Source organism: Eupeodes corollae, chromosome 3 (assembly GCF_945859685.1).
Source record: "Eupeodes corollae chromosome 3, idEupCoro1.1, whole genome shotgun sequence".
Classification (NCBI taxonomy): Eukaryota; Metazoa; Arthropoda; class Insecta; order Diptera; family Syrphidae; genus Eupeodes; species Eupeodes corollae.
The window spans coordinates 126,418,344-126,438,516 of record NC_079149.1 but is presented as its reverse complement, the minus strand read 5'-3'; the positions used below and the strand labels follow the sequence as shown (position 1 = coordinate 126,438,516).

The following is a 20,173-nucleotide window of genomic DNA, read 5'->3' as shown; positions in this document are numbered from 1 at the left end:
ATTTATTAGTTTTATGAGTGAAAATACTTAAAACCGACTTCAAATAGTACACTTAGGGGAACAAGTCCACAACTATACTATTTGTGGGGAAATCAAAACATTATTTATATATGTATTTCTCGATTATTTGGAAATGACTTCGTATTACAAAATAAGCATGTTTTGATTTTTTTTAATGATGCTTTAGGTTACATAATTAATATTATTCATTACTTTAAGAAAGAATATATAGAATTGCCTCCGCTTTTGTTGCAAGGTCCTCAACTTCAGTCCCATTATTACCTGGGACAAACAGGAATTGTATGATAAGTATTGCCTTTTCAAAACATTACGATGGCAGGGAAGTCATAAAAAGTGTGTCCAAAAATTCCGTCCATATGTTTGTCTGACTTCCCTTAGCCCTAAAATTAAGAGTAAGTAGGTAATTCATTTTACAAATATTACAATTATTTGGTTACAAAATTTAAGTATTATATTATAAATTTGAGATAGCTTTGGCTTAGCCGTCAGTTTGAATGGCTTTGATGCTAATGAAAAGTTATATAAACATAAAAAAAATAATACAAGGTCAAACGCTGCTTTAAATCGACAAAAAATGAGTAAACTTTTTATTTCCTAGCTTGAAATGCTTTTATTATTGAAGTGAGACAAAATATTTGGTCAACAGTTGAGTAATTTTTCCTGAAATCGGCTTGAAGCTCCGTAGGAATTTCATAATTATCAACCAGATTTTCAAGCCTGCTCACAAGTATACCGCAAAAGATTTTAGCCATCGTGTTCATGAATGAGATTCCACGGTAGTTTTCATGGTTATTAGAATCACCCTTTTCATGTATTGGAAATATCACGGACTTTTCCAATGAGTTCGGTATTGTAGCAATTGTTAATATCGTATTAAAAAGGTGCTTTAAATTGTTGGGCAGGTGTTTTCGAAAAATTCATACGGTATACTTTTCATTTTTTGCTTTAATAAAAACATTTTGGATTTTATTAACTATTATTTGCGAATCTAGAATTTCGTGCAAGACTAGAGGTTCTGCATATGCGAATGACAAACTTTTTATTTGCATTCCAAAAACAAAAAGACCAAACTACTGTCACTTCTTCATATTGAACAAATTCATATGTTTTAAGTAATGTTGTTTTTATTCAATATATACTACCTCCGATTGCCTTACTGATGTTCATCTTTAAAAAAGTTTAAATTCATAAATAAGATAATAGATTGATTGAGTTAAAAGTTGGCTCCTAAGACTAAAAGCAGATTTGTTATTTTAAATGTTTATCAGACAAATAATCCTCGGTGAAAAATCGAAAATACAAATTTTCTCAAAAACGGGTCGATAGATTGTAATGAAATATTCTCTTAATTTTGTATTTTATACCTTGGCTTCTTTTAATTTAAGAAATATCTTATACAGTGCTGTTCAAAAATTGTTGGTCAAACGTTTTACTACCCTCTTCGAGATCAGTTCTTGGAATTTAGGAAAGCTACGGGGTTTGTTGCACTAGGTAGCAAAATGTCATTTAAACACTGTACAAAGTTGATGTTTTAATCAATAAGAACTTCATTTGGCTCGTGATAGTAGATCAATACCAACCGAAGTGACTGTGAAAAAAAATGGGAAAAATTAGTTCAGAACATAAAACCAATATTTTGTGTCTGTCACGTCTCAATTTGACAACATAGACATTTCTAAGAGACTGATTACTGCTCAACAAACTGTGGCATGAAATTTGACAAAATATTGTGAAACCCAGAATATTAGCAGAAAAAAGGAACAGGAAGGCCTGCTTTAGGTCTTTGGTTTACCTTAAAATGGTCTGTGTCAAGCTCAGTGAGAAAAAGGCTCGATAAAGCTGGACTTACAGCACTCAAGCAGGTACTTAAGCCGGATTTTCCAAAAAGAGTCAAAGAAAAACGGTTGCTCTGGACTCAGGAGCACCTAAATTGGACTCAAGACATTGGAAGAATGTCATCTTTTCGGACGAATCAAAATTTAAGCTCCATATTACAGATGGGAGGATCCTTGCGCGAAGAGAACCGAAAGGAAGAAAAAGCTATGATTGCGTTTTACGGATGCCCTCCGAAACTGAAGGTATGAAGGTGTGGGGATGCTTTTCTGGAGATAAAAAAGGTAGAATGAGCTTTCTAGAACCCAAAGTCAATGCAAAAGTTTACCTTCGAGTCTTGAAGAACGTATTGGAGCCCACGATGCTAGAGCGTTTTGGGGACACTTGCAGTTCCATGTTTCAACAGGACAATGCTCCTTGTCATACACCAAAGAATGTAAGTAAGAACTTGTTTTTTGATTTTTACCACGACTGATTAATATTAAGCTTTAAAAAAGCTAAAACTTTTATGACTAAAAATAGTATTTGGATTTTTTTACTTCTAAGATAAAAAAGTTCTTCGAAGAAATTTCTTCAATCCAATTTATAATGAAACTGGGGGTTGCGAAGAAGTGCCCAGAGTAATTTGATGAATTAAAAAAACTACTTACACGGACCTTAACCACGATACCTGCATCCACATGGAAAAGCCTATCTCATTCAATGTCTCGCAGATGTGTACCAAGTACAAATTAGATACAACATGTTTCTAAGAAACAATCAAAAAAAGAGACTGGGATACGACCCACACTGATAACTTCCCATCCCGTCTGTAAATGCTTAAAAGTTTGTAGGGTGGGTTAAAAAGTTGTTAGTTGAATTATTCTTAAAACTTTTAAAATTAAAAACAAAATTTTTCTTATAAATCAAGATTTAGTTTGAAAATCTAGTTTTGTTAAATAGATTTTCAGTCGAACATTTTTTTTACCTTGAAACGTCAAGAAATGTTAACATTTTCAATTTGACAAATCAGACCCATTACAGTAACTTCCTTCTTCCTGGAAAGTTAAAAAAAACAGCACCAATAAAGAATTATTCTTTAATCCTTAAAAATCAGGCAAGTACCTAAAAAACTCATTTTTCGGTATGATCACTTCTTGCTTCTGTGACCATTTTAGAAAAATCTAAAAATTCTTATTGTATCATAAACAATTTGAACCGCATAATAAAACAAAACAACTGTAAAAAATATGTTGTTATTTCAACACATTTGACAAAATTCAAAAAAAAAACCAAAAAAAGTTTGGACAACATTTTTCGAACGGCACTGATGTATAATGCGAGTACACAAAACAACGTTATATTTTTACCCAAGTAAGTTTATCTTTTATTTTTTGAGAAGGGTTCTTGCACCGTTTAATTGGTTTTACATGATGACATTATGACAGTAAAATTAAAACCTTTTTACACCAGACTCCGTTTGCTCTCGTGTTAAATAAAATGTCGAATACTTTACGTGTGCTATCTGACACAACACTGTTATGTTCTTCCTTATAAAATGCAATATCATTATATCTTTACCTAAAGATGCTTTGGATGATGTTCTTTAATCAAAATAAGAAAAAAAAAAAACACAACTTAAACAAAGTGTAAGTGCCTGTAATTACATAATTTTCAACATCCAACAAGCGGGAAAGTTTGTTAAAGATTTTTTTTTACTTTCTTTACGGTTGCTAGAATCAAATGATTGCCTTGATGATGCCACAAAAGAAGACACACAGTGCAACACACTTCAGAAACCTGGATTGTGCGCAGAGTTAAGATAAGAATTAAGAATTTCCATTGTGTTCTAAAGCATAATAAGAAAAGTGCGAGCGAACCGTTTGATTATAAAAGAATGGCTATGTTGCACTTTTCTTCTAACTTCCATAACTACCACAACAGATACTAGAATCTTTGAATTAAGTGAATCTGATTATTATCGGTTTCATTATGCGGAAGAATTTTAAAGTTGTGTTCTTTTTGATGTTGAACAGAAGTAATTATTTAAAAAAATCAGAAGCCTTTGTGTTGCTTAGGTACATGGAAGTCATCAGAGATAACTTATTATCTAATTAGTTGATTAAATTTCAAGAACGAAACATAAACAAATGGAAATTTGTTTGTTAGGGGAAATTGTAATTGATACATACGGCTTGTCATTCCGAAGTATTTTTTTTATCCGAAAACCCTGATGAATCCCTATCCCAGTGACAATTTGAATCCGATCTGTTCGTTGGATATCCGAAAAGTAGAATTAATTAGATCCAGAACCAAGACCACCAAATCCAAATTATCCGGATAATGGTAATAACCTTTCCGTATCCAAATTCAAATACGGATCCATCCTTTCTATGCCGTGGCTTGCCTGTACTAGACTCTTAATCTATTAAACTTAATCCGAATTTATCCGGATAGTGTAGAATCTAAACTATTTCCATAAATAATTCGCACTTGCTGAATTAAATTGAATCTACATGCAACATGATAGTTCTAATGGAAAAACAAATCATAACAGCACTTAAAATCAAATTTGCAAACTGTTTATCTCCCTTTCTTCCAGTCATTCAAAGTAATCCGGATCTTATCGGAACCTACCATTTTTGGTTTATAATTCATTCTTAATTCAAATGTGAACTTGGATAGACACTATCTGCAAAGTTTCAAGGAAAAGCGAATCCGAATATTGTTTAACTTTAAGTTTCTGACGTGCATACATCCATCTTACTATTCGAAATTATCCGGATACCATTGCATTTCTACTTTTTCTTTGTTTACGAATCCAACATCCATATATAAAAGACTATTTGGATAGATTATGGTTCGATTTGACTATCCGGATAAGCAACACAATATTTTCATAGCTTGAATCACAATTTTCTCATTCATTTGTATCCGGATCATATTCAAATAAATTGAATGTTAAGAGGAAGCTTAAAGTACTTTATTATATTAATATGACACAAAACAAGAGTAATTTATTAGGATATCCATATATACTATACTATCCGGATAGTTCGGATATAAGATATTTTGAACCGTAAGTATATACACCTTAAACCATTTGTACCCGATTTCACATCCTTTCTTTCACCTGCATACAAAGTGTTTTTTATAAGTAAGGTAAACCATTATTCCTGATGAACTCAATTTTTGGACACTTTAGTCCCGGATTTCCACATTCAAAGAGGTCATATATAACATTTTCCGCTCATGCAAATTCATGCTCATTGGCACGAACCAAAAAGTCAAAACAAACCCGTCTTAGGCCACGTCCAACACGCTGTTGAACTCTCTCAAAACAAACAAAGTATATAATTCTTCACGCTTTTTAAGTCAACAGAACACAAAGCACTAGCCAGTGAGCAGCGCACATTCCAGCACAGAAACACCCACCGCCGCTGCCGCGCGTCACCTTTTCGAATGCCTTAAACAAAAAAAAACGGATCCCTATAGATAGGTAGAAGCGAGTCGTGCTGATGCTATTACGTTTTTTTGGTGTTACCTTGACAAAGTACTTATAACGGTTCTTATAGTGCAAAAATTCTTCAACCTAAATCCAATCCAAAGCCTACAACGAAAACCCACTATTATTTCATTGCTCTACGGATTACCAGCGTTCCTCCCGCCATCGCATCGCCACTGCCGCAATCAACCACTGGCTGATGACGTTCCAATGGTGCAATAACATTGTCCGGTAGTATATATAGAATCACCCAGTTCTTAAGCTATTGCAAAACCAACACCGTCAACGTAATAACCAAAGAGGTGATGGTCGTCCTCAGGGGTCGCATACAAAAAAGTCCAAAGCAAAACAAACAAACAAAAATAACGACACAGCTCAGCCGACCGACCGCACCGCAACGCTGCTGCTATGTTGTCGTGCTGCAACGAGCTATTTCCAATTCTCGGCCTTAGAGATCCCCATGAGCCAGGAAAAAGCAAACATTGGGACGTGTTTACATGGCCATGTAATTAGATCAATTTTGATCATTGCTCCAGCTCCAGCACCATGAAGCAGCACCACAGAGCACCACTTTTCTCCTGGCAGACTTTGTGCTTTGCATGTGAGCACATGACCAAATTAGTGTATTCAAGATGGATTTCCTCCTTTTCAAGCGAACTCCATCACAAAGGCATGATAGTTGGGTGAAAGGTAGGAAGAGCACGTCAGAATTATAATGGCAATGGCAAACAGCCCAGATCGAACAGAATCCAGACCTCAAAGAGGACGAATGCAAAAGACTCATAAAAAAAGAAGCACCTGGGAGAAGTGACTCTTCTTCGGCGGTGGTGACGGAATGACGGCGGCGGCCGGCGGCGGTATCGTTACACTAGTTCGTCAGTCACAGTGGGAAACTACACACAGCTATCATCTATCGGTCGAAGCCAAAACCTTAAAAGAGCACGAAGAGACTATTTCTAATGATGCCGAGGTCGTCATAGTCGTGGAAGTCGTTTTGTTTCTTTGGCACGGGCATTGGTTCAGCTTTGCTGTATACCCAAAGATCTTTGGATCAGCATCAGCATAATGGCCAAATTCAAATTGACCAGCGAGCAAACGGCATATGATGGGAACTTGCGAGACGATGAAGATACCCTCTCGATTCCTTGTTGATTTGCTGTGCAGCACTCCATAGCCAAAGTGATCTGCCGATGCCGGAGTGCAACCGATCGATCGACCGACACCGTCCGACGACGACTACGCGACTTCTCGACGACTCGAACCACGCTCGGGAAGACTCCTGGTTCTGTATTTGTTGTGTAAAGCCACTCGTAGATGCATTTTATGGCTGGTTCTGTTAAATGTTCTTATTATTCTACGATGCTATAGCCAGAGAGTTTCACTTCCGTGATGGTATCTATTGGGATGAACTTCTTGTTCTAGTGGACCTGGCACCCGATGAACCCACCACAGCTAGAAACTCCCTCGTAATTCAAAACAAAACCAGGAAAACAGAAGACAAAAGCAGAAAAGACAACAATAATGGTAATCGCTGAGTTTGTTCAGTGTATACGAATATAGAGATAGATGGGAGTTACAGGAAGCCTTTTCGGACCAAGAGACATCATGACCACCATGAATCTATGTTGGTTTAATTTTCTTGTTTTTGTTTTGGATTTGCTGTATTTTGTTGTTGTTCCCGATATTGGCCAGGAAAATATTCTATTCGTAATTCTCATGCGAATTTAAAGATAACTGGAAGCTGATTTGAGAAGAGAGATTCTGCATGCAGAATAATCAATAGGTTTAGGATAGTACCGGGAATTCCTGAAGTATATTTTTCTTAGGATAGTTCTAATGTTTTAAGTTCACCTTAGGCCTGATATAGGTATAATGATTTGTTTTGGTAGTAAAGAAAGTAGATTATTGGATTATTTGTTCTTGGAAAAAAATTACAGTCATTTTATCCTAAAATTGTTTAAAAATTTGTTGGTGTTTCTTGCTTTTGTTGCATTGATTTGTAAAAAAGAGGGTGCAGTACTGGAATTGTAATAAAATATATAATTTTGTTGGTGGAAACCTCATAAAATATGAAAAATATTAGAAAAACCATAAAATACAAGCGAATTTGTGTTTAACCTGCAGTACTGCATGCAGTGCTGCATGCATATTTTTTTAAAATCGAGATTTCTTCACTTTTGAATAGCAGAATTATTAAATTACAAGATTAAAATTAATAATTCATATGAATATTTAGTAAATTTGCACATCTAAGGCAACACATTGTGGTTCGTTTACCCCTTTTTGTGAATTTTACCAGCTTCTAAATGAACACTAGAGGTTAAGGTAAAATGTTCCTTATATGGATCGTTTCCATCATTTTAGTGCATAAGACCTGAGAATTCTAACCACAAGATTCAAATATGCCAGAGGTGACTTGTATAGGATTTTTTGTCAAAGTTACTTTTTTTCGTATGCAACTTAAAACCGTTGCAGTATGATGTCTATAATTCCAAAACTCCTCATGCGTGTAAGTCACAGCTTCATAACAGTTAGAAGTTCAAACGTAATACAGAAAACAAAGCCGACTGGGTGACTTGGTCTTCTAAGTTCTTTGATATTTTTAGCATAATCGTCCATCGTAGTCGTCGTCGTCGTGAAATCCAGTTTGATGGTCAAATGAGTGCTGCAGTTGACATTGATGAGTGAAAAAAGCGCGGAAAAACATTAGGGGAGATGAAAAACTGACATGGAGCCCCAAAGATTGTACAACACGCATCCATTAGAATTTTCTAAGTCGCGAACTTGCTGGACACGCTATTCTGCCAGCCATGTAATTGTGTTAACAGACAATTTGCTTTAGGCACCGAGAGTAGTCAGAGATTAACTGTTGTGGGTTTCTAGATGCAAGGTTGTCAAATGACTGTTTTCCTTCCATATGTATAGGTGTCTTGTTGTTTGAATCTTATGGAACTTAAAGGGAGATGAGCCTCAGCTACCATCACTGCCAAACATAAACAGCATTTGGTAAATATTTGCATTGCACTGTAGCTTCACTTGAATTTCTTCTAAGGACGTTGCGTTTTAAATTCACTTCAATACATTGTTTGACAGACGTGGTGTCGAATGAGCAAGGATTTTCTTGAAAGTCTTACTTAAAAGGATACACATAAGACGCGTATACGTGAGGTTAACATTTGTGATGTTTAATTTTGCAACAATGTTAATTTATGGTGCAATTTTTGTTAAAAATTGAGTGAGTTTATTTGAAGATTTTGCATAAGGAATTAGTAGGTTGATAATAATTTATGAACTTATTTTGTCACTCTTGTCGATTGTGGTCTTTGGAATCTCACACAATTTGCTTAAGAAGATGATATTTGAAGAAGATTTTTTCGCCAGTTAGTTGTCATTATCAGCAGTTTTTAAGAGAACTTGTTTCAATCAAGAGAACCGTAATGTGAAAAATGGTCCCCTGCACTGAACGGATTTTTAGATCTTAACATCAAAAGTTTTTATTTTTCAGATGCAAGGCTGACATATGATTTGTTTGACTCTGACGCCTTCAAGAATTAGTCTAAGTCCAAATTTTAATTGTGGACATGGCTTCTATTGCAACTTGCTATATTTTCTCCTCCGTATAACGACAAGCAAAATTTAAGGCGTTCCAAGGCTCAAAAATGTGACTATCAGAAGGGATTTCTGACATCCATCATTTTAAGACGTCTTTTTAAGGGTTGAGAGAATCGAAAGAAACCAGATTTGGTGAATAAGCGGAATGGAGCAGCACCTCCCAGTTGAGTGTGTCCAAGTAGTTTTGGACGATTATTTTGGTAGTCTAGAGGTTCATACCATGTTGTCAATCAATTTAAAAGTTAAAAAGTTTAAATTGATTGACAAAATGGTTTGCCGTTTAGCTTTCATTTTGAGAAAATTCCCATAAAGCGGAACTCTTGAACCGGTATCATAGTCATTGTAATTTCAGGGCAAAGTATTACCGGTCCACCTACCTTTTTGTTAAACACTTCTTTGTTTTTTAAAATTTTCAAAAGATATTGAGTTTTAGTTCCCAAAAGGTTTCCCAACAAAATCGAAGCAAAAAAAAGGCTGGGATGCGACACTCTGATAACTTCCCATCCCGTCTGTCGATTTGTCTTGCTTAAAAGTTTATAGGCTTTCGTGTTGGGTTAAAAAAGTTGTAAGTTGAATTATTCTTAAGAATTTTAAAATTACCAACAATATTTTCATATAAAGAAATAGTTTAGTCCAGTAGTTTAGTTAGTTAAAAAAGTCCATTCGATTTTTCTCAAAATATTACCGAATGGCGAAAACAATAGTTATTTTGGAGAATAAATCATTTCTTGTTCTTAGAATATTCGAGTTGACATTTATTTTTTTTTCAATTTTTTGATTTCAGAAGAAAACGTTAATTTATTTTGTTTCCAAAAATATATTAGTTTGGAAGCTCGTCACAACTTCACAATACATAATATAAAATTATTTCGTGATATATTTTGCGTTAACCAAATTTTTCAAATTTCTTTAAACTGCTTTGGTAAAAAAAAAACACCCACTCAATTTTTTCGGCATCTTTATGCATTATTATCCGTATGCAAACAATTATTTGGAGTCGATATCTCTACTGGTTTTTGAGATATGGCTACAAACAAAGTTATCGAACACGCACGCACAGACATCTCTGTGCAAATCTTTTATCTAGATTCCGGAGAACTTTAAACGTTGAAAAATGTCAAAATGTTCAATTCGGTAAATAGGACCGATTACATTAACTTCCTATGGGAAGTTAAAAATAAATTTAAGGTAATATTTTTAAACAGCCTCTTTGAATATAGGAGGAAGTTTATGCGATTAAGTCGTGCATTTAACTCACCTTGGCTGGTAATATTAAACGCCTACTTTAAATGTTGCAATTGTTCAGACGATAGCTTCTAAAGCTGAATTTACACGAACTTTGTATATAAGACAGTATAATATCAATCGAACTACAAAAAGCCTTGCACCAATCCTTGAGGCATTTTTCATAAGCTTTCTATATCTAATCCATATCTCCTCGCCATGGAGCGAAGGGAAAGTAGTTTTTATACCCAATGCAGCTAAATGCTTGCAAGTTACCCCTACGACCTATAAGTACCCCCCTCAACCTAGAAGTCTATCATCATTCCTTCTTAAGACCTGAGAGATTGATTGATGTCCATTAAAGGGCAAGTATTGATACAAGACTTCTGTCTACGTTTCAACTTGCCTACTGTTAAGGTAAATCGGTAAAAACGGCGTTATACAACTCCTTCCATCATGGAGAGTTTACTATGGTTGCTTTCCTTGACATTGAATGCCATTTTAACAACGTGGTCACATCTGCAATAACATCTCTGAACGTAAAGAATTCACTTCGGTAGTTAATTCATGTAATGCTGACTAGCAGAATAATTGAATCCAAATTGGGCCACTTTTCTGCTAGAAGATTCGTTAGTAGAGGGACACCGCAAGGTGGTGTTCTATCTCCTCTTCTACGGAACCTGGTGGCAAATGAAAACCTAACTGGTCTGGATGCGGAAAGTTTCAGAGCGATTGCCCATGCGGATGACGTTGCTTTATCGGATTCAGGAAAGCATATTAACACCTTAAAAGAACTCTTAGAAAAGGCCTTAGACAATCTAATACTTTAAGCTGATCGATGTGGACTAGTCCTATTATAGAGGAAATACAAAATCCAAAGTGGATTAACAATAACATTGGCCACTCCGTAATTCTTATGTATTTAGAATCAATTCCAAAGCATACAGACTTCACCATCCCCCAACTGTAATTCGATAGACATTTCCAGATTTCTATACCTTCCAGATCTTTTTGGGATAATATTGCATTTCTGTAAGACGAGTCAGTCCACTTTTTTACAGTTGGATAGACAAAAAATGAAGGGGTTGGTGGAGGTTTTCACTCTGAACGACTGAAAGTAAGTCTCTCATTCCGCTTTCCCAGTAATTATAGCGTGTTCCAGGCTGAACTTATGGCGATAAAAGAAGGCTTGTCCTGGCTTAAAGAAAACGTATAATCAACATCTGATATCCGTATTTTCTCAGTAAGTCAGGCCGCTAACAAATAACTGTCGAACATCTCTAATGGAGATGGCAAAACAGTTTAATATGCACCTTTGCTGGTTGACATAGAAACAAACTGAAAGGTGGAAACAGTTCTTCACCTCCTCTGTACATGGCCTGCTCTAGCTCAAAAACGTAAGAATTACCTAAAAAAATTCTTCTATAACGATCTAAACGATCTCAATCATATAAACATGATCAGCTTCTCCAATTTCGTAATGGACTTAAACTGGTTTCATTAAGCTTAGAAGAAAGCTTAAGAAGGGCCATTAAACTGGCCCAAGTGTGTCCCACTTCATCACGGGTAGCAACTTTTACCTTACTTAACCAACTTCACTAAATTTAGCCTTTTAATTTGCTGTGAATTTATTCAAAACCCGTATTTTTGTAAGCCCAGAAAACAAATTGAACTTCTCCAATATATACGACTTCTTGTTTACAACAATTTGGCAGCCCTTGTCTCTTGTATAAAATCAATTTAAAATAAAGTTCATTCACATGTCGTGCAGAGTTTTTAGTTTCTTATTTGAATTTTTTAATTGTTTCGAAACACGCAATCCAAATTACTTCAGGGAACAAATTTTGTCCAACAAGTAATGTAAAGTTATGTAGGTTAACTTTTGAGGTATATGACCCATAATTTGCTTTTTCCTTTCACCAAAAGTTCAGTTATTTACCTTGTGAGCTATGTTTGCTGTTTTATTCATTAATAATTATTGATTTTAAATTAAAATTTATTTTCATTCACCTGAACCCTCCTTTTGTAGATTGTTTGTTTTTCCTGAAATTATTTCTTTCTTTAATCAAACATTTTAAATCAGCGTGAAACCAATAAACATGCATATAATCATCAGAACTTAAGAATTCCTGCTCCGATATTATTTCATAACTTCCGCATTGCTATACTTTCATGTGCAGCAGGTAACCAATACCACTCCTTACCACCCGGACTTGATTCGATAAGAAATTAACATTCTATATCTCTGCCACCCGGCCACACGGCCAACGACCAAGCATCACAGAAAAATCTGTTACACGAATATTCCCAATCTGAACATTATAACTGACATTAATGCCCTTAAAGTGCGATCGGACCCTTATGTGAGTTGAGTCTTGTTGGCGAATTAAATTTCGAGCGCTGCTGCGCTGCAGTTCTGCTTTGCTGCAAGGACTGTCAGTTTCGTAAGATACTTTATAATCTCGTTAGTTAACATAAATCACGTTATTTTTTAGCTTCTTATATCACGCGAAAGACTTCGTGAAAAAAAAGTGGTAAGAGATGAGAAATTTGTCTTCCTTTCGGCAGCATTGGGCGGTTATGGGCTTTCATTCGACAAATTGCAAAGTGGGCAGTCGAACAGTTTACGAGTATGTGGGGCAGATTACTCATATTGGCAGCTCGAGTGAAGTGAATTAAATATTTTTCAGGTAGTTTCATTATAAAGTCAGGGTATGCAAATTTTCTTTTTTTAAGTTGAATTATATGTAATTTGTTGAGTTTATAGTGGGAAATATAATGAAATCTTCAACGCCTTGACTTCCCTTGGTCCGTTGGCTTTTAAATTCCGCCTTTGTATTCTTTTTCTTTATGAAAAAAGAATCAATTTTCTTGGTAAATTGCAACATGATGGCGATGGTAGATATATACAAAGACATTAACTAATAATTTGAGATGTTAAGACGAAGAACTTGAAGAATATTATAAACCCATTTTGTTGGCGTTTTTTTGGTGAGAACTTTTAAACACTCGAATGGAAGAGAAGAGGCTTTAAAAAGTATCCTCTGTTCGCACCTCATATTTCCTTTTGGACAAAAAAATCACTCTTGAGAACTCATAACGTGCAACAGCAGCAAACATTTGTGTTGCAGTTTAACTTATTTACAATTATCTTTCACACAATATTTGATGATGCGAAAAAAAAAACTACGTGACTTTGTTGACTTTTGGGAGTAATTTGTGGATTTTTTTTTTAAGAAGTTCAATGACTTAATTTTTTGTTGAATTGATGTTTCTCTTGATGTTTCTTTTTTCGTGTACGATAAGAACTGATGTCACTTCAGATAGGATGACTTACAAGTTTGTTTATAAGATTTAAGCAGCTTAATGGTGAAAACATAAAATAAACACTTTGCAGAATTCCTTTTGTCATTGGAGATATGTCCTTTCCAGAGAATGTTTGTTGACAAAATTTGACACTTTCGGTATAACCATCAAAGGTACGTTGACCAAACTTTCTATATCGATATTGTGGTCGCTGATACTTGACAGGTGCATAACCTTAAATTCACTGTTTGGTCATAGATGGCGTTAGTGCGTCTTTTGTCATTTAATGCTATTTTTTTATTATTTTTGACGTCTGTTAACATTAATCATAGGACATTATCAGCAATTTTATAAAATATTTAAATTCAATTTTTCCTTTGGTAAACATGTGTCAAAAAAAATTACATTTACGGGGAAGTCTGTTTTTTGTTTTATTTTGAAAGTATTGGCTGTCTGATCGCGTTGAATTGTAAAACATGCTTATTGCGACAGTAATTTGTCAAAACGACATGCAGATATTGATTTTGTCGGCCAAGAAGCGGGAAAGAAACGTAGAAATCTTACAAGGAAATGCCATTCCTAAGCTTCCGTAATAATTTAAAAAAAGGACTTGTGCTTTTTTTCTAAATAAGGGGGAATTATAACCTTTTAAACACATAATAAAATAGTTTTTATTAACTTCTTCGACTTTTAGAAAGGTGTGTGTACATACGTTCGTACGTCCGTACGTTCGCGATGTTTTTTCGTCGTCCATAGCTCAAAAACCAGTAGATTTATCGACTCACTATCTCACTAACCAATGACGCTACAGACTTTCATCTTTCATCTCCAAAACAATTTTGTACAACGAAAAATAACGTTTATAAAATTTGGTAAATATTTTAGAAAAATCTAATTGACAGTTTTTTTTACAAAAAATAAAAAAAAAAATAAAAGTTATTCAAAATTGATTTTCGACTCAAATATCTTCTCAAAACTTTGAGATATTGGCTTTAAGCTACTTTTATCTATTAACAAATATTGTTGTCAACATTCAGTTAAATTTTGAGAGAAATCGAATTGACAGTTTTTTAACAAAAACACAATACTAAAACTTGGTAAAAATTTACTTTCGGCTCAAATAGATTTTCAAAAATTAAAAATATTGTCCTTAAACTTTTTTTATTCCACAGAAAATATTGTTTTCGATATTCAATAGTTTTTTTTATAAAAGTCCAAAGTCTGTTTTTTCATAAAAAAAATAAAATCGCAAATTTGGTAAAAATTGGTGTTCGGTTCTTGGTAAACGGTGGTTTTTTAAGAGCTTGAGAACTTAAAAAAAAAAAAAACGCAAAAAATTTTGCAAAATCTCATCGATACTTTATTTGAAACGTTAGATTGGTCCATGACATTTAATTTTTGAAGATAATTTCATTTGAATGTTGACCGCGGCTGCGTCTTAGGTGGTCCATTCGGAAAGTCCAATTTTGGTTAACTTTTTCGAGCATTTCGGGCGGAATAGCCCGAATTTCTTCGGAAATGTTGTCTTCCAAAGCTGGAATAGTTGCTGGCTTATTTGTGTAGACTTTAGACTTGACGTAGCCCCACAAAAAATAGTCTAAAGGCGTCAAATCGCATGATCTTGGTGGCCAACTTACCGGTCCATTCCTTGAGATGAATTGTTCTCCGAAGTTTTCCCTCAAAATGGCCATAGAATCGCGAGCTGTGTGGCATGTAGCGCCATCTTGTTGAAACCACATGTCAACCAAGTTCAGTTCTTCCATTTTTGGCAACAAAGAGTTTGTTAGCATTGAACGATAGCGATCGCCATTCACCGTAACGTTGCGTCCAACAGCATCTTTGAAAAAATACGGTCCAATGATTCCACCAGCGTACAAACCACACCAAACAGTGCATTTTTCGGGATGCATGGGCAGTTCTTGAACAGCTTCTGGTTGCTCTTCACTCCAAATGCGGCAATTTTGCTTATTTACGTAGCCATTCAACCAGAAATGAGCCTCATCGCTGAACAAAATTTGTCGATAAAAAAGCGGATTTTCTGCCAACTTTTCTAGGGCCCATTCACTGAAAATTCGACGTTGTGGCATATCGTTCGGCTTCAGTTCGTGCACGAGCTGTATTTTATACGGTTTTACACCAAGATCTTTGCGTAAAATCTTCCATGTGGTCGAATAACACAAACCCAATTGCTGCGAACGGCGACGAATCGACATTTCACGGTCTTCAGCAACACTCTCAGAAACAGACGCAATATTCTCTTCTGTACGCACTGTACGCATTCGTGTGGTTGGTTTAATGTCCAATAAAGTAAACTGAGTGCGAAACTTGGTCACAATCGCATTAATTGTTTGCTCACTTGGTCGATTATGTAGACTATAAATCGGACGTAAAGCGCGAAACACATTTCGAACCGAACACTGATTTTGGTAATAAAATTCAATGATTTGCAAGCGTTGCTCGTTAGTAAGTCTATTCATGATGAAATGTCAAAGCATACTGAGCATCTTTCTCTTTGACACCATGTCTGAAATCCAGCGTGATCTGTCAAATACTGATGCATGAAAATCCTAACCTCAAAAAAATCACCCTTTATATCTCAAATTAATTGCATTCATCCAATTTGTAAAAATTTTAGAAATGCTACTTAAATTGGTAAAAATTTGTTTTCGACCAAATATCTATTTAACAAAACTAGATTTTCAAACTAAACTCTTTCTTTATGTGAAAAATATTGTTGGTAATTTTAAAATTTTAAAGAATAATTCAACTGACAACTTTTTTAACCCGATATGAAAGCCTACAAACTTTTGAGCAAGACAAATCGACAGACATGAAGTTATCAGTGTGGGTCGCATGTGTCTTTTTTTTTAATCAATTTAATATATTTTGGAATGCAGTAATTAGGTGATTATGAATATATGTTTCACATTTGATCTTACTTTAAAAATGTTGCTATGTTTTTGAGATATCAAATTTTGAAAAAAAAAAAAAATAGATTTAGGCAATACTTGTTTTTGTTCAGAAAACAAAATTTAAATTCTTCTTCATTACTTGCCAAACGAACAATAACGTCGGTCGTACTATGGCGGGTACCCATACTCCTCCTACTTTGAACGTCGAACTTGTCGACTTGTAGAAGCTGAGCAAACTCAATGATTTTCGAGAATTTTCACCAGATGAGTCCTGAAACTAAAGGACGTTCTTATCCCTCTACCTTTCCAGATTCATCACCCCTTCCCACATAAACAAGGCATACAAACCAACGCTCACCAACTCCCATCCAACCTCCTACTTTGTAATGGCGAAAAAGCTAGGCAGCGCTCCTCTCTCCGGTTCTTCTTCCCACCACAGGTAACCTAGATCAATTGCTGTTTACCGATCCTAATCATTTACTTACATATCAGAATGATGTTCTTGACATCAAATGACTTTCCAACCACCTCGTATCTTTATTGGGCTGTCAGTCTCTAACGGAGTATCCGGCTACCTGGCGACCTACGGATTAACTAGCCTTATCAGTATATGCGAATCTCTGTACAGACGGACCGCTCTTGCTTCGGAACTCTTGGGACCAAATATAAATGATAACAAAAAGAAAAAAAAGGTGAGACCGGTATCTTTCCCTGTTGCCGTATCTCCTGTGGCCAACACAGAGACCCTCCTCTGCTGTTGAGATCAACCAGAGTAGGAAGGTAGCAATACCTAATTCCAGTAGTGCGAGGGTTGTGAATAATGGCCCTACCACTTCTACTGAGAGTACATCCAGAAATTGAAAGGGGAAACTCTCGAAAAGCCTATACAAACAAAGGCGGCAAGCTGCGGGAATCCTAAAGGCCTCTGGTGCATCATTGGAGGCTGAATTGACACCGCAGCAAACCGCTCGCTTTGAATGGGCAAACAGTCGCGCAATCTTTCAATTTTAAGTATATTTAAAAAAAATCAGTTGTAAGAAAAAGATTTTCGAATCACTCTAGAGAACTTTCCTCTTGACATATGTACTGCAGTGATTACAAGAACATTTGTTAAAGTGAGAAAAAGTACGTATACACCCAAGTGTACCGTTATTGTTTTTCCTTGCCAACAAGTGGTTTCATTTTGAATAGCCCCTTTTTTTTTGTAGACTTTCACTTTTGAAGCAGTAATTTGTTCACATTTTTATTCACATTTCCGACCTTGATAGAGCAGCGTGCATTCTCCATCGTCATTCTGCACGGATAATTTTGACGGGGATGCCAAGACTAGACATTGCTCTGTAGAGCTCTTTCCTATGGATGAAGTCATACGCGGCTTTAAAATCGATAAAGAGATGGTGGGTATCGATTTGAAGTTCCTGGAATTTTTCCAAAATCTGCCGCAGTGTGAATATTTGGTCGATAGTGGACTTTCCTGGTCTGAAACCACACTGATAAGAACCAATCAGATTGTTGACGAACGGCTTCAGACTTTCACATAATACGGCAGAGAGGATCTTATATGCAATGTTAAGGAGACTGATGCCTCTGTAGTTGGCGCAGTTTAGAGGGTCTCCTTTTTTATGTATCGGGCACTCTATGCCGAGATTCCACTCAGCGGGCACGCTTTCCTCCTCATTCTTCAATTACGGCATCTCTGATGGCTGCAAGGCAAAGTTGCCACTGGTTAATGCTTAATGCAGGCAGGATAGGACTCCTTAAGAGGTTATTAGAGACTCGATCGTACAAGGAAATGGCAGTCTCTTGCGATTGTAGCCGTCTAACGTCGAATCTTCTAGCAGTAATTCCTTGTTTTGGCTTGGATCGGGATATCCGTAGCTGTACCTAGGCATTTCCAACAACAAATCCACACCCAAATAGACGCTGTCTTTGTTCTCGGTAGAAGTCGCCTTAGTATGCGTCGCAGTCTTTTAGTTTGCGTTTGCCCGGTCTATCCCACCTATATAAATTATTTTCTCATATTTTAGTGTCCTGTAATTCTTTAAATCTAGGGATTTGAATTCTCAGTTGACTTTTACATCCACGAATGTTCAGAACTCACGAAAATGTACATTAACACAACAAACTTATGCCAAAATGGCGTTGAAATTATTTTAGATAAATTAACATTTAATTGTGTTTTAATGGTGATACCTCAAGTATTTTTTCTTACCTGAATTTTTTTAAAAAAGGAACATAAAAGGTCTAAAATAATTCCTTTCTTTATTTGCCCACATAAACAAATTAGGCTTTTATAAGAAAAAACAATTTTTATGTTTTCCCCTAATTTTTCATTTATTTCTTCTTTTTTTTTAAATGACCAACACGACAAACATAACAAAAGTGATTAAACTTAACACATAAGCCTACAGGTTAAGCCTCAAGGCCATCATAGACTCTAGACACAAGTTTTGCGAATTTGTGCGTCAAACATGACATCAAAGGCCGAGCCGGAACTCTATAATAAGTGATGTGACATTAAAGTCAAAAAACAATGTGGGTGATATTACAATGTTTAAAATAGTTAATTTCCTTAAATGTGCCAAAGATGCGTAGAGTTTATAACTTAGAGAAAACATAAGACATGATGACGATGATGGAAGTTAAGTGTCATTCTGTTTATGGGAATTTTATTGTTTGATGAAAAATGAGACCTGTCATGTCAGCTAATTTTAAAATCTTATATGTAGTTGTGTTTATTTTTGTACATGAGATTTTGTGTTGACAATAATTATTTTAATGTTCCCATAACATTGAAAGAGTTTTTGGAACTAAGATTTTGCTGTGGTGTAATATAGTCTAATGAAAAATCATTGTACAATGACCTTAAGTTTGAGAGTTACAAGGAATATAAGGCCCAATTTATTCACCTTATGTCAACACAACAAATATGTAACGTTAAAAGACGGGAACTGATTTGTTTTGAATGTAAAAATTGAAAATAAATAAATTAAGTTTATTGCAGCCTTAGGAATCAAATAATAAAAAAAAAAACAATTTTTGACATCTCCCCGACGGGGAATTGAACCCCGGTCTCCCGCGTGACAGGCGGGGATACTGACCACTATACTATCGAGGATGTTGAAAATTCTAATTGAAAAAAAAGTTTTTTCAGCGCGTCCCAAGCAGCCATTTTTATTCTAACCCAGCATTTACATCTGTCATTTTTGGAGATAACAATGGAGATAGAGGTGAATAAAATACAATTCTTGAACTGTTCGATTATTTTTTTGAAAATTTAGAGCTTTTTTGCTATGATGACAATATTTAAAATTTAAAAGGGATATCCATGTTTTTCTATCAAGCAAAATTTTCAATAAATAAGAGTATTTTTTTAAAAGTGTTTTTTTTTTTAAATACAAAATACGTTATTAAATATTTTTTATATTTCATGCAAAGTCTTAACTTTCAACCATTTAAAAAATATCGAATAAATCATAATCACCATAATGAGTTAAAGGACTCAGGAGACACATTCCTTCAATGATGCCCATCTACATTGTGCGTGTGCATTGTGCATATAGCCTGAAACCACGTTAAGCAATTAGCACTAAATACCTAGACATTTATGAAATTTTTAATATTTCTCAAATACCCCAAGGAACTTATTATTAATATGCAGGTATTTTAAGAAATAAAAATAAAATAACACAAAATCTACAAGAACCTGTACATAAGTATTTTTTGATATGATGGAACAAGTCGTTGAATTAATCCGTGGGCACACAACGGAGCACCAGTA

At 35.2% G+C, this 20,173-nt stretch overlaps 1 non-coding gene across 1 annotated transcript; it reads right to left on the bottom strand.

The window, feature by feature from the left end:
* Window positions 1-19,438: 19,438 nt before the first annotated feature.
* Window positions 19,439-19,510, bottom strand: Trnad-guc (transfer RNA aspartic acid (anticodon GUC)). The gene has a single exon. It is a non-coding gene; the product is annotated as a tRNA-Asp (tRNA).
* Window positions 19,511-20,173: the final 663 nt, after the last annotated feature.